The sequence below is a fragment of the Triticum urartu genome, chromosome 3A (genome assembly GCF_056163025.1).
Source record: "Triticum urartu cultivar PI428250 chromosome 3A, HENAU_Tu73, whole genome shotgun sequence".
Taxonomy (NCBI): Eukaryota; Viridiplantae; Streptophyta; class Magnoliopsida; order Poales; family Poaceae; genus Triticum; species Triticum urartu.
Genome location: NC_141875.1, coordinates 217374199 through 217391398, shown reverse-complemented (window position 1 = coordinate 217391398; position 17200 = coordinate 217374199).

Genomic DNA, 17200 nt, shown 5'->3' with positions numbered 1-17200 from the left:
TGTTATGTTTGCATTGTTTGCATATCTTTGCTTGTTCGATGATTCTATTTGAGGATAGGAGTATTAAATATGCAAACGCATTTAGTATGCAGTGTTAAATAATAATTTTACTGTTTTTCTACAATAGAGAATGATAAGGTTATTGCATTGATTTATACTAACTTATCTCACGAGTTCTTGTTGAGTTTTGTGTGGATGAAGTTTTAAGATTTAGGGAAACTGTGATATAGAAGGAATTAAGGAGAAACAAAAGCTCAAGCTTGGGTATTCCCAAGGCATCCCAAGATAATATTTCAAGAAGTCTCAAGCATCTAAGCTTGGGGATGCCCTGGTAGGAATCCCACCTTTCTTCTTCAACAATTATCGGTTACTATCGGTTGAGCCTAAGTTTTTGCTTCTTCACATGAGTTGTGCTTTTCTTGGAATGTCATTTTATTTTGTTTTGCTTGCTATTTTAATAAAATACTTAGATCTGAAAGTTTTTTAACAAGAGAGAGTCCTCAAATAGCTACCCATTTACTTAACTACTCGCTTGATCTTCACTTATATCTTTTTGGAGTAGTTTGTCATTTACTCTTGTGCTTGCCTTATATCCTATGAGTAAATTGTTGAATGAATTGAATATCATGAAGTTGAAATTATATGTTCATATCGTTCCTAGTAGTAGCTTCATAATGGGTTTAGAAAGTGAAATCTTTTGAAGCTTGAACAATATTGGTCATACAAGCAATTCCTGAATGATTAATATAAGGAAGAGAACTTCCACATGAAAATATATTATCTTAGAAATCTTCTATGATTGTGAATACCCATTAATTATTTTCAAACTTTAGAAAATTAGTTGAAGTTGGAGAAGCAAGACAACATAATGAGTTATGGTTGTGTATATTTGCATAGAAGTTTTATTGTTATGGATCCTCCAACATGTGGTGTTTTCTTAGGATCTTTTGCTAGCCAAAAATTCGTACTAAGTAGAGATACTACTTGTGCATCCAAAAACCCCTAAACCCAGTTTCTTGCCATGAGTGTCCACCATACCTACCTATGGATTGAATAAAATCCTTCAAGTAAGTTGTCATCGGTGCATAAAGCAACAAAAATTGCTCCTAAATATGTTTGATCTTTTATTACAAGGGAAAATTGAGCGTTGTATGCACTTGTGATGGCAAATTATAAAAGCGATGGACTGCATAATAAAGGTTGCTATCATAAGGGGCAATATAACGTGACGTTCCTTTGTATTAAGAGCTTGGGCATCCAAATAAAAAGTGCATGGCAACCTCTGCTTCCCTCTGTGAAGGGCCTATGTTTTACTTTTCATTACTTTTATGCAAGAGTCAATAGTATGAATTCTCATTTCAACCTCAATTATTCTCTAGTTGGCAAGCATCATGTGGTGGGGAAAGATCTAGGCACATATGACCATTCAAATATATTTGATCATGAATTATTATTGTTGACAATTATGTCTATCATAAATGAGTTGGGAGGCGAAACATTAAGCCCCTATCTTTCTCTGTGTTCAATGGATGCCATTAGTTCTAAGAATATGCTTTGAGTACTAGCAATCATAGAAGACTATATGATGATTGAGTATGTAGAGATCTTACTTAGAATTTGTTGAATACATTGAATTGCAATTGCTTGGTGACTGAGAACATAGGTTGTTAAGTTTCAAGAGAATTCATTGTTTGAACCTTAACATGGGAATTGGTTGCTACTTTATCATGATGAGTTTGAGAAAGATTTTCTCATGATGCAAGGAAAAGTGATTGAAATTATCATTGATCAAACTTGTGCACTTTGCTAGCATTCACACTTCATAAATTATTTCTTTTATCATTTACCTACTCGAGGACGAGTAGGAATTAAGCTTGGGGATGCTGATACATCTCCAACGTATCTATAATTTATGAAGTATTCATGCTGTTATATTAGCATTATTGGATGTTTTACAATCATTTTATAGCAACTATATATCATTTTTTGGGACTAACCTATTGACATAGTGCCAAGTGCAAGTTGCTATTTTTTCTTGTTTTTTACATGCAGAAAATCAATAACAAACGGAGTACAAACTCAGCAAAACTTTTTGGAGAATTTTTATAGAATAGAAGACACAACATGGGCCAAACAAGTACCATAGGGGGCACAACCCACCTGGGCACGCCTGGGCCCCCAGGCGCGCCCTGGTGGGTTGTGCCGACCTCGATGGCCTCCCGCACCGCCTCTTTGCCCTATAAATTCTCAAATATTCCAGAAAACCCTAGGGGAGTCGATATATCAAAAGTTCCGCCGCCAGAAGCTTTTGTAGCCACGAAAAACCAATCTAGACCCCATTTCGGCACTCCGTCGAAGGGGAAAATCATCACCGGTGGCCATCTTCATCATCCGGTGGCCACCATGATGAGGAGGGTATAGTCCACCCTCGGGGCTGAGGGTTTGTACCAGTAGCTATGTGTTTAATCTCTCTCTCTCTCGTGTTCTTGAGATGTCACGATCTTGATGTATTGCGGGCTTTGTTAATGTAGTCGGATCATATGGTATTTTCCCCTCTCTATCTTCTTGTGAATTGAGTTTTCCCTTTGAGATTTCGTTCTTATCGGATTGAATACTTTTATGGATTTGAGAACACTTTATGTATGTCTTGCTATGAATACTCATGGTGACAATGGGGTATCATATTGATTCACTTGATATATGTTCTGGCACTCAACTCACGGATTCCCGAGGTGACATATGGGTAATCTATGCATAGGGGTTGATGCACGTTATTGTCTTTGTTTCTTCGGTAGACTTGGGGCACTCTTTGAGGTTCTTTGTGTTGGATTGAGTATTATGAATCTTATTTTTTTATGTATATCGCATAATCAACTCACGGATACTCGCGGTGACATTGGAGTATCTAGGTGACATTAGAGTTGGGTGATGTGTATCATATGGTGTTATTTTAGTACGAACTCTTGGTTAGATCGACCAGAAAGAATAGCTTGGTGTTATTTTAGTATGACCTCTAGGATAGATTGATCGGAAATAATAGCTTTGAGGTGGTTTCGTACCCTACAAACAATTTCTTCTTATGTGCTCCGCTAGATAAGAACTTCGAATTTATTCTTCATCGCACGTGAGGGAAGGTTATATGATCCAATTATATTAGCATTGTTGAGAGATTGCACTTGTGAAAGTACGGACCCTAGGCCTCATTTTCAAGCATTGCAATACTGTTTGTGCTCCGTTTTATCAATTGCTACCTTGCTGTTTTTTTATTGTTCCTATTACAAAAATCAATATCTACTATCATTACTATGCTTCCATTACCATCTCTTCACCGAACTAGTGCACCTATACAAATTACCATTGTATTTGGTGTGTTGGGACACAAGAGACTTTTTGTTATTTGGTTGCAGGGTTGTTTGAGAGAGACCATCTTCATCCTACGCCTCCCACGGATTGATAAACCTTAGGTCATCCACTTGAGGGAAATTTGCTACTATCCTACAAAACTCTACGCTTGGAGGCCCAACACAAGTCTACAAGAACAAGTTGTGTAGTAGACAACACAGAGGTTTGGCCATGTGAATTCCCAAGTGATGCATTCTTGAGGGAGGCCGGAATTTATGATGACTTCTATTATTTGGCGGAGAATGCCGACATCACTGCCTTCCTCCAAGATAAGTGTAACCAATACCTCCTACTCACTAATACCTTCGCGCAAAACTTTCATTTTTATCCGAGGAAATCACCACATATGATAGAGTTTCATTTATATGATGAGCCTAAGGAGATAACACTTTATGATTTTTGCGATGTTTGCAAATTACCTTACGAGCGCAGCGTCAGTGAACCACGTCCTAGAGATGTGGAGGAATTTATTGCTAAAACTACTGTGGGAGAAGAGAGAGAGGGGGGGTGTCGAAAGCGAGAGTGGGTAGCTTACATTTTCCTATTTTACGCTATTACTCATTATTTTCTGGGAGATGTTTGATTGGTCGTGGGGAGAGAGGAACCCTTAGTGCCCTTGACCTTGCTATTTTGCGCCATGCTTTATATTGTGATAAAACGTTTAGTTTGGGCACTATTGTTGCTCATCGGTTAAACACAAAATGCTCGAAGGGCCCTATCTTTGGAGGTATCTATGCCTCCCACCTTGCTAAACATTTTGAGATACCCATTAGGCTTGATGAGGAGGAGGAGATGTTGTTACCCACTAAGTATTTAAACTATGCTAGTTTGGTAACACATCATTTTATTAAGAAAGATGGTAACAAACGACTCCTCTACAACCTAGCATTTAGTCGGGGTACTTGTAAGACTATTGCTCTGCCTGCACCTTCTTTGATCGATACTTATTCAAGCAGGTACACTATTATGCTCGAGGACATCTACATATTTTGGGGTCTTTCACAACCCCCAGCACCTGAGCAAGCACCAGTTCTTGATCCGTATCAGGAGTCTGTTTATCAGCGGGAGCCACAGGAGCTGACCAACCATTGGAACCCTCGGGACCCTCCGGAGTATTGCGGAGAGGGTTATTTCGAGTTTTGGCCATAGACCAACATAGGCCAAAAGCCTAAGCTTGGGGGAGTACGTATTTCTCATTGATATTAGATTCATGTTCACACATTCATTCCAGTTGTCGGTGTTCATCCTTTTTCATTGTATCATCCATGCTAGTTTATTTTTCTTGCTTTCTTCTTGTGTGTTTGAAAAACTTTTAGAAAATCCAAAAAAATTAGTTCTCGCTTCTTTCTATATTTTCTTTGAAGTTTATTTAGTAGTAGTATTAATAGAAAACCCAAAAGATTTCTTGTTCTTCTTTTGCTTGTTGGGAGCTTTCCCGTGTAAATAGTTTTTCTCATTCTTGTTTTTGCTTTGTTTAGAAAAACAAAAACTCCAAAAATATTTCAGTGTGTTTCTTTGAAATTATCTTCCTTTCTTTGGGTCGAAAGGAGAAGACCGCAATGAAAATGTTGAGTGGCTCACATATGCATTATTGTTGATCTAACAAACAGCCCATATTACCTTGCTTTCTCCTTTGAATAAATGTTTGCAGATTCCAGCATAGTCCAATGTACGTGCACTCTTATTATGCACATTGTTCGGTCGTGCAAGTGAAAGGCAATAATGCCGATATTTGATAAAATTATTGAGATGGAGAAAAGCCAGTACGAAGTCGACCTATTTTGTTTCCGTAAATATGATTAGCTCATCGTTCTTGATTCGGCCCATTATGAATGAGACATGTTTGCAATGACAATTAGATATTATAGTTCCTCTTGCCATGCTTAATTAGCTAGGAATGGATAATGGTTTATCTTGTGTGCTAACATGCTTTTAAAATGGTTATGATGTAGTATGATAGGATGCTATCCTCCTTTGAATGATACAAGTGGCTTGACTTGGCACATGTTCACACATGTAGTTGAAATAAAAACAACATAGCCTCCAAAATATTTATGTTCATGGTGATTGATACGTCTGCAACGTATCTATAATTTTTGATTGTTCCATGCTATTGTATTATCTGTTTTCAATGTTTTATATGCATTAATATGCTATTTTATATGATTTTTGGGACTAACCTATTAACCTAGAGCCCAATGCTAGCTTCTGTTTTTTCCTTGTTTTAGAGTTTCCCAGAAAAGGAATACCAAACGGAATAAAACTTTCACGATGATTTTTCTTGGACCAGAAGACACCTAGGAGACTTGGAGTGCAAGTTAGAAGAGCCATGAGGCGGCCACAAGGCTGTACGGCACGCCCAGGGGGTGGGGGCGCCCCCCAACCTTGTGGGCCCCTCGATGACCTCCTGACCAAGATCTTCCTCCTATATATACTCTTATACCCCAAAAACTTTCAAGGGAGCCACGAAACCACTTTTCCACCGCCGTAACTTTCTGTACCCGTGAGATCCCATCTAGGGGCCTTTTCCGGCATCCTATCGGAGGGGGATTCGATCACAGAGGGCTTCTACATCAACACCATTGCCTCTCCGATGAAGCGTCAGTAGTTTACCACAGACCTATGGGTCCATAGCTAGTAGCGAGATGGATTTTTCTCTCTGTTTAATTCTCAATACAAAGTTCTCCTTGATGTTCTTGGAGATCTATTTGATGTAATACTCTTTTGTGGTGTGTTTTCCGAGATCCGATGAATTATGGATTTATGATTAGCTTATCTATGAATATTATTTGAATCTTCTCTAAATTCTTATATGCATGATTTTATATCTTTGTAGGTCTCTTCGAACTATCGATTTGGTTTGGCCAACTAGATTGGCTTTTCTTGCGATGGGAGAAGTGCTTAGCTTTGGGTTCAATCTTGCGGTGCTCGATCCTAGTGACATAAGGGGAACCGACACGTATTGTATTGTTGCCATCGAGGATAATAAGATGGGGTTTTCATCATATTGCTTGAGTTAATTCCTCTACATCATATCATCTTGCTTAAGGTGTTACTTTGTTCTTATGAACTTAGTACTCTAGATGCATGCTGGATAGCATTCGATGTGTGGAGTAATAGTAGTAGATGCAGAATCGTTTCGGTCTACTTGACACAGACGTGGTGCCTATATTCATGATCATTGCCTTAGATATCGTCATAACTTTGCGCTTTTCCAACAATTTCTCGGCAGTAATTTGTTCACCCACCGTAATAATTCCGTTCTTGAGAAAGCTTCTAGTGAAACCTATGGCCCCCGGGTCTATTTTCCATCATATAAGTTTCCGATCTACACTTTTAGTTTCCTATTTATTTTCTTTGCAATCTTTTTATTTCCGTGCAATAAACCCAAAAATACCAAAAACAGTACTTTGTCGTTTATCTATCTCTACCAAATCTCATGTTGCAAATAACCGTGAAGGGATTGACAACCCCTTTATCGTGTTGGGTGCAAGGTTGGTGTTTGTTTGTGCAGGTATTCGGTGGCTTGCGTGTTATCTCCTACTAGATTGATACCTTGGTTCTCAAAACTGAGGGAAATACTTACTCTACTTTGCTACATCACCCTTTCCTCTTCAAGGGAAAAACCAATGCAAGCTCAAGAGGTAGCAGTGATTTATATCCTACTCATGCCTACACTCAATGTTGGTTAATCTCAATGCACGTTTATTACCATTCTCGCTCTCTAGTTGGTTGCTCCTCAATCTTTTGCTAGCCTTCACTTGTACTAAGTGGCAATACTGCTTGTGCATCCACTTCCTTAAACCCAAAGTTGTTCCATATGAGTCCACCATACCTACCTATATGTGATATTTACCTGCTGTTCCAAGTAAAGTTGCATGTGCCAAACTCTAAACCTTCACATGATAATCTGTTTTGTATGCCCGAATCGCTAATGTAGCAAATGGGGGTTGTGTGTATCTTCCATGCTAGGTGGGTTATTCTCACGATGAGCGTTTATTCACTTGTCATTCACGAGAAAGTGGCCGATATTCGGGATTCCCAGTTCCTTACTCTAAATCAATTCAAAATATAAATATCAAACAGAACTCCCCCAGGACTGTTGTTGGTATGGACGGTACCCGTGGATTCGCCTAGCCGTGGAGTGTGATTGCTGGTGGAAGGGGAGTAAAAACTTTACCATTCTGTTTGGGAACCGCCTATAATTGAAAGTGCAACTAATCCCCGGGTGGTTTTGGAATTCATAACAACATATAGCTCATTGAAGTAATGTCCATTCAAGTTAAATATTTCAGAAAGTTCAATGATTGGCATGGCATGGACTAGACATATGAACCCCTCAAAATGCTAAGGACAAAGACTGGCAAAAGCTCAAGACTCTTCCTTTCTATTTTAGTGACCCAAGATCACATTGAGTCCATAGGAAAGCCAATACTATTAAAAGGGGGTAAGGTGTTGCTTAATGGTCTACTTTCTCAAAGTTCTTAGTGATATTGCTCCAAAACCCTCAGCCACTTTCTCATTTCCACATATGTCCAAAACTCAGAGTCAAACTTGGCCCCAACGATTTGATCTATCCGGCGCCATCGAGATCATTTGACATAGCCACTGCCAGAAACCCTAGACAATTCAGTCACACCGATACGGATCTCGGTCTCACCGAGATGGCCCTGCAAACTCTCTGTTGCCTATTGTAATTATTTCGCTCTCACTGACATGGCCCTGCAAACTCTCTATTGCCTATTGTAATTATTTCGGTCTCACCGAAATGTGCATTCGGTCCCATCGAGTTTGTTTGAGATATTCTCTATTTGCTCTTTGTTGAAATTGGTCTCACCGAGTTCAAGAAATCGGTCCCACCGAGATGAGGTTTTGCCCTAGCCCTAGCACATCGGTCCCACTGAGTTGTTCCTGTCGGTCCCGCCGAGATTCCTAATGTTCACATTTTGAACTAAATCGGTCTTACTGAGACCTTCTATTCAGTCTGACCAAGTTGGGTCAAATGTGTGTAACGGTTGGATTTTGTGTGCACACCTCTCTCCATCCCCCTCTCCATCTATGAGAGAGCCATCAGAACGTGCCTACACTTCCACTACTCATTTTTTGAGAGAGAACGGCCTACTCATGTGTTGAGACCAAGATATTTCAATTCTACCACAAGAATCTTGATCTCTAGCCTGCCCCAAGTTGCTTTACACTCAAATCATCTTTACACCATAGCCAAATCTGTGAGAGAGAGTTGAATGTTGGGGAGACTATCATTTGAAGAACAAGAGCAAGGAGTTCATCATCAACACACCATCTATTACCTTTTGGAGAGTGGTGTCTCCTAGACTAGTTAGGTGTCGCTTGGGAGCCTCCGGCAAGATTGTGGAGTTGAACCAAGAAGTTTGTAAGGGCAAGGAGATCGCCTAGTTCGTGGAGATCTACCTGAGTGAGGCAAGTCCTTCGTGAGTGATGGCCATGGTGGGATAGGCAAGGTTGCTTCTTTGTGGACCAATTGTGGGTGGAGCCCTCTGTGGACTCGCGCAACCGTTACCCTTCATGTGTTGAAGTCTCCATCAAGGTGGACGTACGATAGCACCACCTATCGGAACCACGCCAAAAATCGTTGTGTCTACATTGCGTTTGCCTTCTCCAAACCCTTCCCTTTACCTTCATATGCAATGTTTTACTTTCCGCCGCTACACTCTTAGAATTGCATGTGTAGGTTAATTGCTTGACTTGTACTAGTTGCTAAAATCTACCAACACTTAAAATTGGGAAAAGGTTAGATTTTTATTTGGTCAATTAGTCCAATCACCCCCCTCTAGACCTACTTTTGATCCTACAAGTGGTATCAGATCTTTGGTCTCTATTTGCCTTGATTTCGATAGCTTTGGTGATCATAGCCTTGGTTTCACAACCTAGGAGAGTATGTCATCTGGCAAGGGAAATTACAACCTTAGAGGTCCTTACTTTGATGGCACTAATTTTGCAAGTTGGAAGCATAAGATGAAAATGCATATTCTTGGTCATAAACCTGCCCTTTGGGCTATTCTGCGTATTGGCTTGCAAGGTGAATACTTAGAGGATGGAAGATAAGTAGATCATGAAGCGTCTGCGGAAGAATTGAAGATGTTGCAATACAATGCTCAAGCTTGCGATATTCTCTTCAACGGATTGTGCCCTGAAGAATTCAACAAAATCAGCCACCTTGATAATGCAAAGGAAATTTGGGATACTTTGGTTGATATGCACGAAGGTACCGAGTCCGTCAAGGAATCCAAATTGGATGTGCTTCAAAGTCAACTTGACAAGTTCAAAATGAAGGATGGTGAAGGAGTCACTGAGATGTACTATAGGCTTGCTCTCATCACAAATGAGATTGTCGGCTTAGGAAGCGAAGAGATGACCGACAAATTCATCATCAAGAATATTCTAAGAGCCTTGGATGAAAAATATGATACCTTGTGCACCTTGATCCAAATGATGCCCAATTACAAAGATCTCAAGCCAACATAAGTCATTGGTAGAATTGTTGCTCATGAGATGTCACTCAAGGATAAGGAAGAGCTCCATAACAAGTCAAGTGGTGCTTGTAAAGCTTCATGTGATGCTCCTACAACATCAAGTGAGAAACAAGTTGTCAGATCCGGGGTTCCGCAGACTGTTGAGAGGTTAGAACACTGGAGTGTGTGTGGAGAACTCGTCCTCACCAATCTGCCTACTCAACGATACCTAGGCCTAACTCGACGAACCCAAGGGACAAGAGACGCAACAGTTTATCCTCGTTCGGGCCACCTTGCGGTGTAATACCCTACTCCAGCTTTGTGGTGGATTGCCGCGAGGGGCTAAGCATGAACTAGTACATTGGTTGAACAGCCTCAGGAGGTGAGGTGTTCTTGAGCTCGATGAGCTAGTGGGCGAGAGATGATCTGAATGATCGCCCTCTCTATGGTGGTTTCTAATTCCTATTTATAGCAGCCTTGGTTCTCTTCCCAAATTCCAGGCGGGAAAGAATCCCACAACGGCCAAATTTGAAGGGGGACAACTAGTACAAGTTATCCTGGTAAAAGTAGTCTTCGCCTGCGAAAGCCTCTGGTGGTGACGCCAAGGTGGGCTTTGCGATGACCTCCGTCCTGCCATCCCGGCAGTCTTGGTCTTGTTGCACCGATATGGAAACCTTTGCTTGATTCCTCGAGACTCCGCGCCTGCGCTTTCCTCCTTCGCACCAAAGGGGAAACTGGTACATTGCGCCGGCTGGCGCCCGCCTGGCCTTGTTCATGGCTCATGTCCTGTGAACCTCGCGAGGTGCACCTTGCCTTGATATCTCCGCTCCTCGGGAGCCAGCCTGGTGAGCCCCCCCCCCCCAAGGGAGGCCTTGGTGTCATCCGCCTCGCGAGGCTTGGCCCCTCGCGAGGTTCTTGGGTCGTTGTTGCTAAAGCTAGGGCGTATCGGACCATCGATGGAGCCACGTCGTGGGCCACAGGCAGGCAAGCCTGGGTACCCCCGTTCCCAGGACGCCGACACAAGTCTTCAATGAGGAATTGAGATTAATGGTGAAGAACTTCAATAAGTTCTACAAGAGTAGAAGCAAAGAGAGAAGTTCCAAGTCAAGGTCCTACAATGACAAAAGATCTTCTAGCCGTGATTGCAATTGCTACAATTGTGGAAGACCCAGACACTACTCCAATGAGTGTACGACTCCCTACAAAAGAGAGAAGATTCGCCAAAAAGGAGAAGTAAAAGTGATGAATCACCACCAAGAGAGAGAGAGAAGGAGTAGAGATGATCGCTATGAACGAAGACCCTCTCGTAGAAGCAAGGATTCGGAAAGGAAGGACAAGTCATCAAAGAGCTACACAAGACAAAGACATCAAGCTCACATTGGTGAATGGGTATCCGGTTCCGACTCCGACAACTACTCCGAGAGAAGCTATCACTCCGACTCTGAATATACTCAAGATGAAGGTGTTGCCGGTCTTGCACTTGTGTCATCCAACTCCTATGACATATTTGACTCACCAAACGAAGGAATTGTAAGATGCTTCATGGCTGAAGGTCCTAAGGTATCACACCCCATGTATGTTGATTTCAATAATGATGAAGACGATTTGCTAGGTGATGATGATTTACTTGTTGACAACACTAGTGATGAAAACTATGAGGAACTTGCTATTAATCATGCTAATCAAGATGAAACGAATGACAATGATAAGAAGGAGATTTAGCGTCTAACTTAAGAACTAAACACTCTTAAGTTAGCTCATGAAACTACTTTAGAGGATCATCGAGAGCTTTTAAATACTCAAGAGAAGCTACGGTTTGAGAAGCTAAATTTGGAACAAGAGCATGGGTTCTTAAAAGCAATCAATGATGATCTTCAAAAGAAAAGTTCTTCTTACATTGTCAAGCGTTTACTCTTGTCTACTTATATGCCACAAGTAGAATCTAGCAACAAGAGCAAGAAAGATTATTCTTCTAGTAGTAACAATAATCATGTTAAATCCAATGTTGTTGCTTCTAGTAGTTCTCTTGATTCCACTAATGATTCTCTTAGCCAAGTTACACTTGAGCAAGAAAATATCTTATTGAAGGGAATTATAGAGAAAGGTGTTTACAAGAGCCTTGCCGAAAGTAAGCAATTTGAGGGAATTATACGCTAGAAAGGAAGGCACTAGAAGAATCAAGGTGTTGGTTTTGAACGAAAGTTCAATGCCAATGGAGTTGAGTGGGAAGAAGATCAATACCCCAAGACGAAGTTCTTTCCTCAACAAGAGAAGTATGACCCCACCTCTTCCAAAGGAACACAAGCTCAAGATGATCTTCCACCACAAGACCACAAGCTAAAAGGCAAGGACAAGCTTCAAGAAGAGATTGATTCATTTGAAGAAGCTCCTAAGGCCATGGACAAGTGGGTTCCCAAGACTACGTCAAGTTCCAATACATCAAGTATGACTACAACTCCAAGGATTCCCATCAAGTTGATGTGGATCCCAAATAAGAAGAACTAGAGTGTTCTTGAGGGTGACTCCGCCAACATACTTAACTCACATTCATTTTGGCAAGGACAAGTGCAATCAATTTTCATATCTTGCACTAGTTCAAGGAGTCACAAACCCTCTTATTGGTAAGACAAGGGACAAGGTAACCTAATGTTTTCATAGACATCATCATATGTGTGTTTCACTCTATGTCTGTGGATATCCTTGTGTGTTCCTCGTGGGACTAACCCATAAGTGCAACTCACTCCAATGTATTGCTCCAAATGATCTACATCAACATTAAGCATCCACATCTTCAACACCTACATGAGGTCATCATCGACAAAACCCAAGGTTAGTTCAGCCCTGTAAGGGGGGGTATCACATCTAGGGGGAGCTTTGCTCTAAGAATTGAGCTAAAGCAACTCTAATGGAGCGAACATAGCAATGCTTTATGTAAAAGTGGTAACCCCACTTATGCTCAAACGATGAGTATGACCTACGATCAAATGTTCTCATTTGACTCCACAATCAATATACTCATATAGATGACCAGTCATCGCCAATTGCTTGATAGATGCTAGAGTGTTTGTGCATGCTTTGCCACATGTTTTATTTGCCATTGATGACCCACAAGTATAGGGGATAAATTGTAGCTCTTTTCGATAAGTAAGAGTGTCGAACCCAACGAGGAGCAGAAGGAAATGACAAGTAGTTTTCAATAAGGTAGTGTCAGCAAGTGCTAAAATTGTAAGTAGCGAGTAGTTTGATAGCAAGATAGTTTGTAACGAACAAGTAACGATAATAGTAACAAGTATGCAGCAAGGTAGCCCAATCCTTTCGAGGCAAAGGACAGTCCAAAACGGTTTCTTATAATGAGCAAAGCGTTCTTGAGGGTACACGGGAATTTCATCTAGTCACTTTCATCATATTGGTTTGATTTGTGTTCGCTACTTTGATAATTTGATATGTGGGTGGACCGGTGCTTAGGTGTTGTTCTTACTTGAACAAACCTCCTACTTATGATTAACTCTCCCGCAAGAATCTGCAACTCCAAGAAAAGTATTAAGAATAAATTCTAACCATAGCATTAAACTCTAGGATCCAATCGGTCCCTTACGGAATAGTGCATAAACTGGGTTTACGTTTCTGTCACTCTCGCAACCCACCATCTATTTAATACTCCAGAATGCATTCCCTTAGGCCCAAATATGGTGAAGTGTCATGTAGTCGACGTTCACATGACACCACTAAGGGAATCACAACATGCATACTATCAAAATATCAAACACATATCAAATTCACATGATTACTTGCAACATGATTTATCCCGTGACCTCAAGAACGAAGGCAACTACTCACAAACAACAAACGTGCTCAGGATCAGAGGGGTATTAATATGCATAATGGATCTGAACATATAATCTTCCACCAAATAAACCATATATTAATCAACTATAAGATGCAATCAACACTAGTAGTCACCCCCTAGCAACAATCTATAGTTTCGGTAACAAGATTGAATATAAGAGATGAACTAGGGTTTGATATGAGATGGTGCTGGTGAAGATGTTGATGGAGATTGCCCTCCCCAAGATGGGAGAGTTGTTGGTGCTGATGATGATGATGATTTCCCCTTCGGGAGGGAAGTTCCCCGGGCAGAATCGCTCCGGCGGAGGGCAAAAGTGCTCCTGCCCAAGTTCCGCCTCGAGGCAGCGGTGCTTCATCCTGAAAGTCCTCTTCTTATTTTTTTCTAGGTCAAAACCACTTATATACCAAAAAATGGTCACTTGAAGTGGGCCGAGGAGGCCACAACCCACCAGGGCGCGCCAGCGGGGCCTGGCGCTCCCAGGTGGGTTGTGCCCACCTGGTGGCCCTCCTCTGGTGTTTATTGACTCCAATATTTCATAAAAAATCCGTAAAAAATCTCCGTAAAGTTTTAGCCCATTTGGAGTTGTGTAGAATAGGTGGCCTGACGTAGCTTTTCCAGGTCCAGATTTCCATATGCCGGAATTCTCCCTCTTGGTGTGTTCCTTGTAAATTATGAGAGAAAAGGCATTAGAATTACTCCAAAAAGCATTATTATGGATAAAAACATTATAAATAATAGCAAGGAAACATGATGCAAAATGGACGTATCAACTCCCCCAAGCTTAGACCTCGGTTGTCCTCAAGCGAAAAACAAAATCGAAAAACATGTCCACATGCTTTGAGAGAGAGGTGTCGATAAAAAAATATAGACATAGAAGAATCATGTTGATTATTATAACAGCAACAAGATTAAACAAAGGACTTTTATCATAGAAATTTTATCATATACTTCCCATGAATAAGTAAGAGTTCATCACATAATCAAAGTATAAAGCAAAAACTCTATTAGAAACCAACAAACTATGTTCTCAGTCAACTTTGCAACTACAATTCATCATCTTTTCAAGAAGAGTCACATGTCGGAGCCTTTAAAGCAAGTCCACATACTCAACCATCATATAGTCTTCTATGATCGCTAACACTCACCTTGTACCCATGAATAAAATGTTTCAACGAGACACATAAAAAGATAGGGGCTTATGATTTTGCCTCCCAACAACCTCACCTCAAGGGTGATGTCAACATTAATAACTCATGCCATCTATATTCAACTAGACATATGTGCCTAGATCTTTCCTCACCACATGATGCTTGCCAAAAAGAGAAAATAAAAGGAATAGAGAGAAAAACTTTGACTCTTTGCATATTGCAGAGGGAAGCAGAGGTTGCCATGCGCTTATTTGTTTGTATGCTCAATCCCTTAGTGCAAGAGAACGTCACATTGTATTGCCCCTTAAGGTGACAACCTTTATTATGCAGTCTGTCGCTTTTATTCTTTGTCATCCAAGTTCGTACAACGCTCAATTTTCTCTTACACTAAATGATCTCACACTTTTAGATGCAATTTTTATTGCCCTTTTGCACCGATGACAACTTGCTTGAGGGATCTTGCTCAATCCCTAGGTAGTTATGGTGGACTCTTGAGAAAGATTTGGGTTTTTGGATGCACAAGTAGTATCTCTACTTAGTACAGAATTTTTGGCTAGCAAATATAGGGGGCAAGCATCACATGTTAAAGGATTTATGACAATATGACTTCTATGTGAATATAAACAAACATAAACCATTAAGTTGTCTTCCTTGTCCAACTTCAACAATTTTGGCATATAATATTTTGATGAGGGCTCACAATCACAAAAGATTTCTAGGATAGTATATCTATATGTGAATCTTCTCTTCCCTTATTAATTCCTTCATGAGTTGCATCATTGACTAATGCTATGTTTGTCAATCTCTAATAAAATTTTCTTACTTATACTTTTCCTTATGTTGTGCTATCACTTACCATAGGATTAGTATATGATTGTTTTCATTATCTCTATCCTTCCTTTATTTCTTTATTTCTTGTTTCTTTTCTTTTCTTTATTTGCAACATGAGAGTAAAGAAAACAAAAACTCATACTAAACTTTATTATATAACTTGCACACAATTATAAGGGTAGATTACTAAGAAAACTTTCAAATAAGAAAGGATTGAACTAAACTTTATTTTATCTAAAGTGAAAGATTGAACTAACATGAGTAAAAGCAAAAAGATAGTGGGATGATACAATACCGGGGCACCTCCCCCAAGCTTGGAGAAAGCCAAGGGGAGTGCCCATACCCGATACTCAATTTTATTTTGGTGGTGAAGAAGATAATGGTGGTGGTTTACCGGGGCACCTCCCCCATACCGGGGCACCTCCCCCAAGCTTGGAGTCAGTTTACTTACCGTATCACGTACCTCCTTATTTTCATGATTCTGGAGTGTTCCAAAAGGACTCTTTTATGTGTTCTTCCGGTGTCCAGGTTTGGATAATATTACTTTCAACATTAATAGGCTTACCTGAGATATAATGTTTTATTCGTTGCCCGTTGACAACCTTCGGGTTAGTGCCTTCGAAATTATTTATTTTGATTGCACCAGACCGGTAAACCTCCTCGATGACATATGGGCCTTCCTATTTCGAGAGGAGCTTCCCTGCAAAGAATCTAAAACGAGAGTTGTACAAAATAACATATTCTCCGACTTTAAACTCATGTTTTTTGAATTCTATCGCCATGCGATCTTTTAACTTTTTCTTTGAATAGATTTGCATTTTCATAAGCTTGGGTTCTCCACTCATCTAATGAGCTGATATCAAATAACCTCTTTTCTCCAGCAAGTTTGTAATCATAGTTGAGTTCTTTAACTGCCCAATATGCTTTATGTTCTAACTCAAGAGGCAAATGGCAAGCTTTTCCATAAACCATTTTATAAGGAGACATGACCATAGGATTTTTATATGCTGTTCTGTAAGCCCAAAGTGCATCATCTAATTTCTTAGACCAATTCTTCCTCGACCTATTGAAAGTCTTTTGCAAAATTAATTTTATTTCTCTATTGCTAAGTTCAACTTGACCACTAGACTGAGGATGATAGGGTGATGCAATTCTATGGTTTTTTTATGGGACACTATGATTCCATAGATTAACCAGGTCTAGCCAAGTTGCTGGCCGATCGCACAGTTACATCATTTGGCAGGTACTCAGACCAAACCTCCTGGACTATTTGACGCCTAGCACCAAAGGCTGCTAAAGCATGAGCGAGATGATTACACGCCCTCGGGGCAAAAGAGAAATTAATTCTATTGAAGTTCAGCTGAGCGAAGGTCCATATCTCTCGAAACAGGATTCCTTCTCGGGCGAGATTAGCTTCAGAGCTTCTTAGAGCATTGACAAGCACTTGACAGTCCAATTCCACCTCCACATTGGTCATTCCT